Here is a 13,193-nt window from a genome sequence, read left to right on the forward strand (position 1 = left end):
CAATATGAAATTCTTTGTTCAGACAACTGTGTTTGACTAGTTGAGACAACATTTGGTCTAATTTTATTGGTCTGACATGGATTTTTATGTAGTTTCAAGAAAATAGCATTTTAGTATTTGAGACTCAAAAGTTCTTAAGCAGGAAAATGTCCAGTTGCATTTTTTTACAGTGTAGAGGAAGGAAGGCACACGTGTGCAGTCTTTCGGTTTTAACAACCGAACAAGCAGGTTACAAATATCTTTAAGCTACAGCAGTATAAAAGACAATGTGCTGTCACAACATCCAGCTAGTTCAATTAAAACACTCACACACAGTTCTGTAAGCACCACACAAGACAATAAAAAAGTTACTCAGACAGACCACCACTCGATCAGATCAGAATCAGTTTGATTGCTCAGGATTCAATTCATTTGACATTAAAGGGTCGAAAATGCTCACATTTTCCTGGCAATGATTCAAGGATTTCAGCAGCGTTTCCTTTTTCACCTGCCCACATCCTCCAACTCTGGAACAGATGTTTCCTTTTTTTCAATTTCTTTTGTATACTGGACACATGCGCTGATTTGTGACTGCGTGTTTTGAGTTTGAGCTCCATCAAGTTGATTCTGTATCGTCTATTTTCTATCTTAAAAACTATTTTAAACACTATCATTTTCGTTTCTATAACGTGTGAATATATCCCCTATAGCATTCTAAAATAATACCAATCAGAGCGCCTTGTTATCACTAGTTTTATTTTGATTTCTCGAGTCTGCTATTAGCTTATAGCCCGTTAGCATCTGCAGCGTGGCTGCTGCTAATAAACAGATTAACATCCCGTAGTAACTAGGAATTACAGAAGCTTCAGTCTGGATTCAACCCTTAAATGATCTGAGATGACCGAACACTTGAGAAAAGATAATGCCAACCCCTCAGAGGATGCCAATGCTCAGACAACATACAGAATTACCAAAGTTAAATATATTAAGGTTCTGCAATTTATAAATATATTGTGGAAACTTAATTTCCTGTAGAGCTGCTTTGCAACGATTTGTATCGTAAAAAGCGCTATACAAATAAACTTGAACTTGTATACTCACTTGACTCACATTTCTCACAATTCTTTCTCTCTATCTCTCTTTCTCTTTTCTCTCTATCGCTCAAGCATTATTACAAACTACTCCGTTGTAGTGAATTACATTTCTTACACTTAAGCTCAGTTAGCAGCTGGCCTGCAGTCTTATTTTAAACAAGAGTTTCTGTAACTATGTGATTATTTGTGAAAGAAACGGTAAGTAAACACTTTGAGAAAGTAGAATTAGAAAGACTATGAATTAGATAGATTAGAAGTGTTTCATTTAGAAGGCTTCATCCTCCGGAGGTCTCATTCAAAAGGTGCATATGTCATCGAGGCTGTCTCATTTCAGAAAAGCAAGTAGGACACTCCGAATACAACCTTCAAATGCGACCTTCTTTCACGGGAATTCAGAGGATGCATCAGGTGTATCCTTCGCTGCTACAGATAACCCACAATTCTTTGCGTCGCCATAAACAACCATCGTTAATTTGAAAAATGCCAGCACCGGCATATGTACACACAAGCGCAGATGTGGTGTTTTGAACTTAAATTAAATTGCCTCCAGTAAAAACGGATCAACTTTGTTCTTAATATCCTCCTTCTTTTTTCTGTAACAGATGTCTGTTGTATGTACACTGCAGCTCCTCAAACATCGAGCAAAATAAAACAAGTAAAAGCATTCTTTTTTCAAATTACTTTCCAAATTTAGAAATAATTTTCCTTCATTTTAGTAGTGTGAGAGAGCGCAAAGATGCTGATTTGCGCAACTATGTTGTTTTTAATATCGCATTTTATTAAATCGTTCAAAACATGTTAGTGTTTAATATTAGTGCAAACTGGGACACACTTAAACACACTTAATAAAACAAGCATTAACAAGAATATGTGGTTATATATTATATATTACAGTGGTGTGAAAAAGTGTTGGCCCCCTTCCTGATTTTTTATTTTTTTGCATGTTTGTGACACTTTAATGTTTCAGATCATCAAACTAATTTTAATATTAATCAAAGATAACACAAGTAAACACAACATGCAGCTTTTGAATTAAGTTTTTTATTATGAAGGGAAAACAAAATCCAAACCCACATGGCCCTGTGTGAAAAAGTGCTTGCCCCCTAAACCTAATAACTGGTTGGGCCACCCTTTTTGGCCCACTCATCTTGGCAGAATTGTTGTAATTCAGCCACATTGGAGGGTTTTCGAGCATGAACCGCCTTTTTAAGGTCATGCCACAGCATCTCAATAGGATTCAGGTCAGGTCTTTGACTAGGCCACTCCAAAGTCTTCATTTTGTTTTTCTTCAGCCATTCAGAGGTGGATTTGCTGATGTGTTTTGGATCATTGTCCTGCTGCAGAACCCAAGTTCGCTTCAGCTTGAGGTCACGAACAGATGGCCGGACATTGTCCTTCAGGATTTTTTGGTAGACAGCTGAATTCATGGTTCTATTTATCACAGCAAGTCTTCCAGGTCCTGAAGCAGCAAAACAGCCCCAGACCATCACACTACCACCACCATATTTAACTGTTGGTATGATGTTCTTTTTCTGAAATGCTGTGTTACTTTTACGCCAGATGTAATGGGACACACCTTCCAAAAAAAATTTTGTCTCGTCAGTCCACAGAGTATTTTCCCAAAAGTCTTGGGGATCATCAAGATGTTTTCTGGTAAAACTGAGATGAGCCTTTACGTTCTTTTTGCTCAACTTTTTCACACAGGGCCATGTGGGTTTGGATTTTGTTTTCCCTTCATAAAAAAACCCTTCATTTAAAAACTGCATGTTGTGTTTACTTGTGTTATCTTTCATTAATATTTAAATTTGTTTGATGATCTGAAACATTAAAGTGTGACAAATATGCAAAAAAAGAAAAAATCAGGAAGGGGGCCAACACTTTTTCACACCACTGTATATACATATGATAAATGTGTTGGCAAATCAACGTGATACTTCCTGTTTCCTTTTCTGGCCATCCTACGAAGGTCGTCTCCTTTAGTTCTAGGTTGAGGACACTTTGTATACATTACGCATCCTACAGAGGATTTGACCTCCGGAGGACACAGCCTTCTAAATGAGACACAGCAATAATATTTTCTTGAAAAAATGTTCTTCATCTTTTTTTTTTCTTTCTTTTTTTTGTCCTACTTCAAAACAGTTTACCTTAAACAGTGGTTAAGGTCAGTTTTGAGAGTTTTGAGTTTTGTCTTTTTTCCATGGATGTAAGACCAAATTAGAGTGGTATAAGTGGTCAGCTCACCAGAAAATTAAACAGGGAACAAGTATTTTAGAAATGTGTTTGTGAGAGACTGCATTTGTCTTTTCATATTAGGTGAAGGACACGTAACCCTCCTGGGTTAACAGCAGGCCTCTCAGTAAACATTCCCAGACACTCTTGAGATGTTTGGTAAATAAATGCAAGTCTTTATTGTCTGAGGTTTCGATTACTCTGGGTCATTTCAAGTAAAAACTGTATAGTTTCTCGTAATGATTCCATAAGGGCCAAAGCGATGGTAAACAGAATGCCTCAGCCGTGTTGAATATTTACAGTAAACATACCTGTTTGCCGCTCTTAAATGGCTAAGATTGTTTGATTTGATTTGTAATGTGTTTGACCCCTGAATTGATAATTTAGTGTTGATATTGAAACAAACAGCTAAGAGCCTCTAATTACTTGACTAAAATCTATTGTTGTTATTGTTAACTACTTTTAAAACTATTAAAACTTGTTTTCGGTAACTGAAAAATGCGCAAATAATATAAATAAGTTCAACTTTCCTTGGTAACTAACTGAAATAAGTTTAACTACTTAATACTGAAAAAAATAAAGCTATATAAATATATTTAAAGGAACAAAAACTAATAAAAATTACTACAGCACACAAAAATACTAAAAATGTTACAAATCTAAAAATGAAATCTTCAAATTAATACTTTAATAGATAATAAAGTAGTATATAATAATAGTAAAACCGCTTCTAGATTTTATATTTGAACGCATTTTATGAAGAAAATAATGGTAGATATAGCAGTAAATCCACAATATACCTTCGTCTGATAACAAAACAGGTAAAATGCGACACTGATCATGTCTCATCTTTTGGGCCCTCACATGATCTGATCTAAGTCAGATCATCATGTCTGAAATGCTCTTGAGAATAAACCAGAGTAATAAGGGTGTTTTGTCCCTGAGCTGAGAGTACAGACCAGCCTGTATACCTTCTCCACCTGACAGACATGAATGAGAGCGTCTGTAACCCTTCCTCTATCTCTTTGAAGCTATCTCTCAGTCTGTTGTGTAAACGTGAAAGCAGAACAGTTTGTGTTGACTGAAGTTATCAATACCAGCCTTGAAAAGTTTCTTTATTCAGAACATCTTTACGTCAATAGTTCTGCTCATTTATTACAGACCATCTCATGGGGCCCCAGGTGACCATCGGCCATAGGATTGATAGCCATAATTTATTTTCGTATATAGACTGCCTCTTTCTCTCTCTTTCTTTGTAACCTTCACAAAGAAGTGAAAAGTTACATGGTTAATCTGTGGTTTAATGGCAACCCACCAGCATCCAATTTCTTAGAAATGCTTAGATGGTGTGTGGCTATTCAAAAACCCACAGAAGTGGCTCATAACACCTACTGTGAGTATCTTATTTGTATTTATCAGTCATTTGTAGCTCCTCTCTGAGAATATCTCAGTTAACGCCTATTCATACCAAGGACGATAGCTGTAATGATAAAGCTTTAATACTCTTTGAAAATAGCAAAGCTGTGAAATTAATGACACAGATGAATTATATCATTGGAATCACTTGAGCATTTAAAATGGCAGATGACTTCCTAGTGTGCACTTAGAATAAACAGAATGTTCCTGTCGATACTCCACTCTTACTGCGTCTTTAAGACGCTATGGGGAAAAGCCTTTTTTTCTCCTGAACTGAAGCCTTATTCAATCATGCAGTGAAACTGCACGACTATTGGTTCGTGCAATGTGTAAAAAACGAACCAATGGGTCGGCAACGGAGCTGCACGAGCCTATGGCGACGAAGCCCGCCAGATCCCACCAGAATGGGCTGGGCTATCTGGCTATATAAGCGGCCATTTCGCCATAGGATCCTCAGATTTCTTCTCCTTCAACGACGACGACTTCATCTTCACTGATCCCAGAAGCCTACTCGCCATTGACACGCCTCGCAGCAGTGTTAATTTCGTCCTCGATTGTTAATATTCGTCAACGAACCTTTTTTCTGTGACTAAGACGAGACGTTGACGAGCTAAAACTAATATCTGATGATAAAAACTGACGAAATTTATGCGCGTCTTCATTAACAAGACGAGACGGGACTAAAATATTATTTGAGGACTACCGGACATTCAAAATACATCCTATAGGCTAAGTTAACTGTCTTGACTTTCAAAATGTGCGTCTCTGTCATTGGAAAAGGGGCGTTTGCATGGCAGCCGCAGTGGACGGATAGGCTACCAAAACGCGAACTAGCGATCTGAAACAGTGGCCTCAGCACCCGAAGGGTTAGGGAGTGGGTGACCAGACGTCCCGTTTTTCCCGGAAGTCACAATTCATTGTCGATTAACTTAAAGTCAGTAAAAACGCGCTGATAGAAGTGCTCTCTCTCGCGCACGCTCCACTTCTTCAGTTCTCATACAGCGCGCGATCAGTTCTCAGTGCTCAAATACACACACACAGCAGTCTCTCATGTAGAGCATCTCACGGAAATACAGTCCGTTATGGTTTAAGTGAGCTTAAACAGGTGGGTGAAAACTGAATGTATGTCAGTAGGCTATTACATACATACCTTCCATCTTAAATGGACAGCATTCCTAATTATCTGTCATAAATGTTAACCAACAAAAGATGTTAAATAAATGTATACTTGTTAAGTAAACCTACTGTATCTGAAAAATGAGTTTAATTTATATCTCTACCAAAAAATGAAAATGTATTCCAGTTTTTCCAAATTCAATCCTTGATTCAAATTTCTCATAACTAAGCTTAATTGATTTGGTCTAAAGAGAGAAGAATTAATGACTATTTTTGTTTGAATACTACATATAAAATAGCTACCAAAATAAATGTTGGTAACTGCAGTTTGACTAAAAGTAATGACTAAAAGTTGACAATGCAATGACTTTTCGTCGACTAAAACTAGACTAAAACTATGAAAGACTCAAATGACTAAAATGTGACTAAGACTATTAAGCTTTTTCGTCTAAAGATAAAGACTAAGACTAAATCAAAAATGCCTGCCAAAATTAACACTGCCTCGCAGCTGGACCAGCGACCTCAAATCTGCTCAGCTGAGTCGCTGCCTTTTTCTCGTGCTCCAGCATCACCGCAGTTCCGGTCCCGTTCGTTGCCGCCATCCGGTGAGTGCTATAATAGAGCATATTTCTCAGCATTGTTGCAAATGCCGCTACAGCTAGTGTGGCTCACCGAGACGGAATGCTCATTCGAGTATGAATCTCGCTCTTCCCGCTCACTGCTTATCCTGCGTGCTCGCTTGAGCCCCGCCTCTCACGTTTCTCTTCTTCCAGTCACCTCGGAGAAAGAGACGGTAAAATCGAGTGAAAAAAATGTTTCACTCTGCATACAGCGCTTTGATCTGCCGGGGTGTTTACACTTAAGAATTAGTGCCTCTTGCAGCTCTTTGATCTGCCAGTGCTGCTTTCATTATGAAAGCGTCAGTCTGTCCCTGCCGTGCTCACTGTTCCCCTTCTTCAATGAAGGTGGCCACGCCTCCCCTGCTCTAGTGTTTCTACTCTCCCAGTTATCTCGGGGAAGAAACTGCAAGCTCCAGGGTTCAAGCGATCAAGCTTCAGTGGATTTACGCCGGCGCAGCCCCGCGTTTCACTCTCCACTCAGCTCTTTGATCTGCCAGAGCGGGAGTTTGTGTCTCGCTCTGTTTCGCACACGGCTCGTCGCCTTCAGTGAAGACTGCCTCTCCCCTCGTCCGCTATGAGCGGATCTGAGAGGATGCGCGCGGCACTTTTGATCTGCCGGTGTGTTTACACAATGGTAATTCATACCCCTCTTCTAAAGAGTGGTTGATCCTTGTAGGCAGATCGAAAGCAAGTTGTCACTAGGTTTATAACTGACAACTTCAGACTCCTGACGCTTCTGGGCTGTGCCCACGGGGACTGAATGCTCTCGTTACAAAGCTTCGAGTCTAGGGCCCCCAAACGGCCTCTGTCACGCCTCCAAGCACCCCGTTCAGTTCCAATAGTGCCCACACGACTGATCGCTGTTATAGCAAGGAAAATAAAACACACACATTTTCAAAAAGAGAGCACATTCCTCTCCGTCTTATCACGAGCTTCAGGTCCCCGCTAGGCGGCCTGCCACTCGAAACGATTCAACCCCTCACCACACGGGCTGAGGCCTGGCAGGTCATCCCCGGAGTGTCAGACTGGGTTATGGGGATAATAAAATGAGGTTACTCACTGCAATTCGCTCAGAGACCCCCACGCTTCAGTGGTGTGGTTCCCTCCTCTGTTCAGAGCAAGGACACGTCCTGTGCTCTGAGGTGATGACTTGGCTGGCAAAGGGCGCCGTAGAAACGGTCCCTCCAGCCCAGAGTGAGTTCCCCTCTAAGACAGATTGGAATCCACATTCTCAACCCCCTCGACGACTGGCTCATTTTGGCCCAGTCAGAGGTGGAGCTACTTTCACACAGGACCCTCTTCCTCAGCCACTTAGAGCGGCCTTCCTCAAAAGCGGCACCGCTCGCCCTCATGATAGACGCCTCCAACACAGGTTGAGGGGTGCTGTGTGAAGGCAAACCAGCCTTCGGCCATTGGTCGAAAGCGGAGAAGGGCTTCCACATCAACTGCTTGGAGATGCTAGCAGTATGTCGAGCCTGCCAGAGAACGACAGCTCTCACTGCCCAATTAATTATTAAAAGGTCAAGGACGCGTTGGCCCACGATTGGCCCAACCTCCTCCTTTATGTATTCCCCCCGATCGCCCTGATTCCACATGTCATCAGGCGAATCAGGGAACAAGGACTCAAGGTTCTATTGGTGGCCCCCTTGTGGGAAAACCAACCTTGGTTGTCAGAGATGACTCAGCTGCTGGCAGCAGCCCCCTGGCCCGTGACCCTGAGACGGGATCTCCTCTCTCAGGTGAACGGAAGAATATGGCACCCTCGGCTGGAGCTGTGGGCTCTCCACCTTTAGCCGCTCGACGGGAGCCGACCAGCCTCCCAGAGCGAGTGTTAAATGTCATTTCTGAGGCTAGAGCCCCGTCTACGAGACGCCTCTATGCCTTTAAGTGGTCTGTTTTCTCCACTGGATGTCTAGACCGCGGTGAAAACCCATCTACTTCTGAGTTAGCGGTGGTTCTGTCCTTCCTGCAGGAACTGCTGGATAAAGGACATTTCCCTTCCACACTGGCCTTTCATGCCCCTATAGCAGGCCAGTCGGTGGGCAGATACAACTCAGTTGTCTGTTTCTGAAGGGAACCCAGAGGCTGAATCCGCCTCGGGCCCTTACCGTCCCTACATGGGACCTGCCCACTGTATTGAGGACCCCTACAGGCGCTCTCTATTAGCCCTGCCTGCCTGGAATTCGGGCCCAACGACTCCAAGGTCGTCCTGAAACCAAGGCATGGTTACGAACCCAAGGTACTTTTGACTCCGTTCAGAGCTCGGGTCATTACACTCTCCGCTCTTCCTCCTCCTGAGGAGGTCCGGGAGTTATCCTTGTTATGCCCTGTCAGAGCTTTGAGGATCTACTTTGAGTGTTCCGCCTCCTTTAGGCGTTCGGAACAGCTCTTTGTTAGCTTCGGTAACCGCGCCAAAGGGCATCCGGTCATGAAGCAGAGACTCTCTAAGTGGAAAGTGGATGCTGTTATGCTGGCGTATTCTTCTTTGGGCCTACAATGCCCCATTGGAGTACATGCCCATTCTACTAGAAGCATCGCCTCGTCATGGGCGTGGTCTAGCGGTATGTCCATTACAGAGATTTTTTTTCGGCGGCTGGCTGGGCCTCGCCGTCCACATTTGCCGTTCCTCTACCTTAGCACGGCGTGATTGAATTGTGTTCCCATAGCGTCTTTAACAAGCTGCAGTACGAGTGGAGTATCGTCAGGGAACGTATTTGGTTACTGTCGTAACCTCGGTTAACTGAGATACAAAACGAGTACTGCGTATTTTGCCGTACCAGGTAGCTGCACGATTCAGTCGAAGTAAGCTGAGGATCCTATGGCGAAACGGCCGCTTATATAGCCAGATAGCCCAGCCCATTCTGGCGGGATCTGGCGGGCTTCGTCGCCATAGGCTCGTGCAGCTCCGCTGCCGACCCATTGGTTCGTTTTTTACACACTGCACGAACCAATAGTCGTGCAGTTTCACTGCGTGATTGAATAAGGCTTCAGTTCAGGAGAAAAAAGGTTTCCCATAGCGTCTTTAACAAGACACAGTACTCGTTCCGTATCTCGGGGAACCGAGGTTACGAGAGTAACCGAGACATGAATTCTAATTTGGTGTGAATTCTAATATAGTTAGCGTTATAGTTATTGTTCTTGTATGAAAGGGACACGAGGTGTAAAAACAGAAGCCATCATCCACGAGAAAATAAATGTACCTTTACTGGAGAGGAGCTTATCTTCTCGATCAAACAGGTTTTTTAATTTCACTTACTGACTTAATAAAAAATAATTAGTTCACCATCTGTTCTACAGAAAACAGAACGTCAAGATAAAGTGACATGTCTAAAAGACAACACCGTTGACACTGGTGGATGTGGTTTTGTTTTGGCCTGTTGAAAGCTAGGTACTAATTTGAGCCCTTTTGAGAAAAGAAGTGAAAAAAGCAACTGCTCTAAGGTATTGTGAGGCCATTGGGTCTAAATAGCCTTTTATTTATTTTTTTGTTAATGTGACATTTGCGATTCATTAACCACTACAGTAAATAACTAGAAGTATAATAATGTTCAGTAAACTATAAAACTGTTTGCGCAACATATGATTCCAAAAATAAATTCTGTTAACAAATACCATTTGCAATTTTAAGCAGCAAAACACCTTTTTTTTTGGCTAAAATTAATTGAAGTGGCCAACAACAGAAGTCTCGCACATTCAGGTAATAAACGGGCACATCCCTCCCACTACTGCGGTCAGGCCAACCGCACTTTTTTTTGTTGTTGTTTGTGCGTCTTATCGTGCACTGACAGTACTGAGAGGGTGCTGAGAGCGGTCTAAATGGGTGTAAAGAAGCTGTCATACCGGGGTTTCCTTTACACTTATGCTTTTTTTTTTACTTTTTTATTTTTTTAATGTTTGTAAATTATTTTTGTTTAAATGTTTGTATTGTACATAAATTATCATATTAATGTTAATAAAGGTTGATATTAATGTTTTTTTTGTTCATTGTTATTTTTTCATTTAAATGTGTGTGTGTGTGTGTGTGTGTGTATTCACACACACACACAGTGGTGTGAAAGTGTTGGCCCCTCCTGATTTTTTTATTTTTTTGCATGTTTGTCACACTTTAATGTTTCAGATCATCAAACAAATTTAAATATTAATCAAAGATAACATAAGTAAACACAACATGCAGTTTTTAAATGAAGTTTTTTTATTATGAAGGGAAAACAAAATCCAAACCCACATTGGCCCTGTGTGAAAAAGTGCTTGCCCCCTAAACCTAATAACTGGTTGGGCCACCCTTAGCAGCAACAACTGCAATCAAGTGTTTTCGATAACTTGCAATGAGTCTGTTACCGAATTTTGTCCCGAATTGTTGTAATTCAGCCACATTGGAGGGTTTTCGAGCACGAACCGCCTTTCTAAGTTCATGCCACAGCATCTCAATAGGATTCAGGTCAGGTCTTTGACTAGGCCACTCCAAAGTCTTCATTTTGTTTTTCTTCAGCCATTCAGAGGTGGATTTGCACACAGGGCCATGTGGGTTTGGATTTTGTTTTCCCTTCATAAAAAAATCCTTCATTTAAAAACTGCATGTTGTGTTTACTTGTGTTATCTTTGATTAATATTTACATTTGTTTGATCTGAAACATTAAAGTGTGACAAACATGCAAAAAAATAAATAATCAGGAAGGGGGCCAACACTTTTTCACACCACTATGTATATATATATACACACACACACATATACATTAATTATCAGGATCACAGTAAAATCAATTTTCAACTGATTTTACAGTATAGTTTTGAAGAAAAGTAAAGAATATCACCCCAAAAATCAGTGCATTCATAATTTCCTCTATCAAACATAAAAAACCTTTCCTTGTATTTTACATCATGTCCCATTTTCAAACACTCACAAAAATCTTTCCTTTTATAGGTTTGCTTTTTCTTTCAGTTGATTCCTGTTCACCCTGTCTATTGCTGTATTCATTTTTAAGTTATTTTAATGTATAGTTTTGAAGAGAATTAAAGGCAAATTCACTCCAATCATGTGTATTCTTGCATTTCTACATCATGTTCCATGTTCAAACATGCATAAAAGTGTTTCCTTTATAGGTTAACTCATTCTTTCAATTGATTCCTGTTCACAGTGACCCTGACTATTACTGTATTAATTTTCATGTCATTTTACTGTATAGTTTTGGAGAAAATTAAAGTGGTCATATGTTGCTAAATTATTTTGTGTATTTGGTGTAATGCAATGTTTACGTGGTTCGAGGTTCAAAAAACACATTTTCCACACACTCTACATTATTGTTGCTCCTCTATGCCCCGCCTTTCTGAAATGTGCTTATTTTTACAAAGCTCATTGTTCTGAGAAGTGAGGTGTGTTCTGATTGGCCAGCTATCTGGTGCGTTGTGATTGTGAAGTGAAGTGAAGTGACATACAGCCAAGTATGGTGACCCATACTTGGAATTTGTGCTCTGCATTTAACCTATCCAACGTGCACACACACAGCAGTGAACACACACACACCGTGAACACACACCCGGAGCAGTGGGCAGCCATTTATGTTGCGGCGCCCGGTGATCACACGACTGATCTCGCGACTGAGCCAGGTGCCGCGATAGTTGAGGTTCCTGATGTCCACTTCCCATAAAGGGGCAAGGGCACGCTCCACGGGGTAGCAGGGACAGCCTGAAGGTGAGGACCTTGTACTGCTATGCCCGACCCTTGAACGCAAACCGTACGAATGGCCTGTGTTCAGGAAGAATTGAGACATGAAAGCGCCCTTCAGGTCGACGGCTGCAAACCAACCCTGGGATTGGAAGCATCTAAGGATGCGCTTCTGTGTCAACATCTTGAACGGAAGTTTGTGATGGGCTGATAATTTGGCCGAAGACCACCGCTTTTTATTGGGCACAATCAAGTAAGGGCTGTAAAACTCCTGCTTCATCTCAGCTGGAGGGACAGGCTTGATTGCATCCTTCACCAACAGGACAGCAATCTCCACGCACAGGACAGGGGCATCTCGGATTGTCACAAAGTCTTGAGGAAGCTGCTGAACCTGGACAGTCGCCTGGTAAACTGAATCACGTAGCCGACTCAAACTGTACGAATGAGCCAGCGGGATGGGTTGGGCAGTGCAAGCTATGCCCCCAAACTCCATGCGAGTGACACCAAAGGGACAATCGACACCCACGGAGGTGCAGCAGTGGGGAGTCGTGCTGGATAGTCCAGAAGGCAGCGCGTTCTGGCTCATCACGACAGAACTCCCTTTGTTCCTGGAGGGACTGGCCAGAGACGTGTGGAGAGGCAATGTGTCCCCAAACCGCAATCTCTTGGCCACTGGCAATAGGGGGCATTGTGGGCGATGGTGAGAAGGTGGTGCATCGCTCACTGTCAACCCACGAGCCAGATAACCAAGAGTAAAGTTGAAAAAGTGGTTACCACTGGCCATTGAGCAGGAACAAAGGATTTTTCACCCGGCCCTGCTCCGGGGGTAGAAGCAGTGCTGTCTCCAGCACCTCCTGAAAAAGAGCAGCTTCCCACATCTCCAGGTTGCTCGTGTCAGGGCTGCTTCGTTGTCTTCCTGGAGGATGTAGTGGACCGCTTGGACACGTGGGACGTGGAGCTTGACGCACCAGCCTCAACGGTGTCTCAGCGCAGGGCAGAGCAGTGAAGGAAGCGGGAGGATGTCCACAGCGATGAGCAGGCTGAGGTGCTGAAGTCCTCGACAGGCCAGCCTGGGAG

Source organism: Barbus barbus (assembly GCF_936440315.1).
Source record: "Barbus barbus genome assembly, chromosome: 30".
NCBI classification, from domain to species: Eukaryota; Metazoa; Chordata; class Actinopteri; order Cypriniformes; family Cyprinidae; genus Barbus; species Barbus barbus.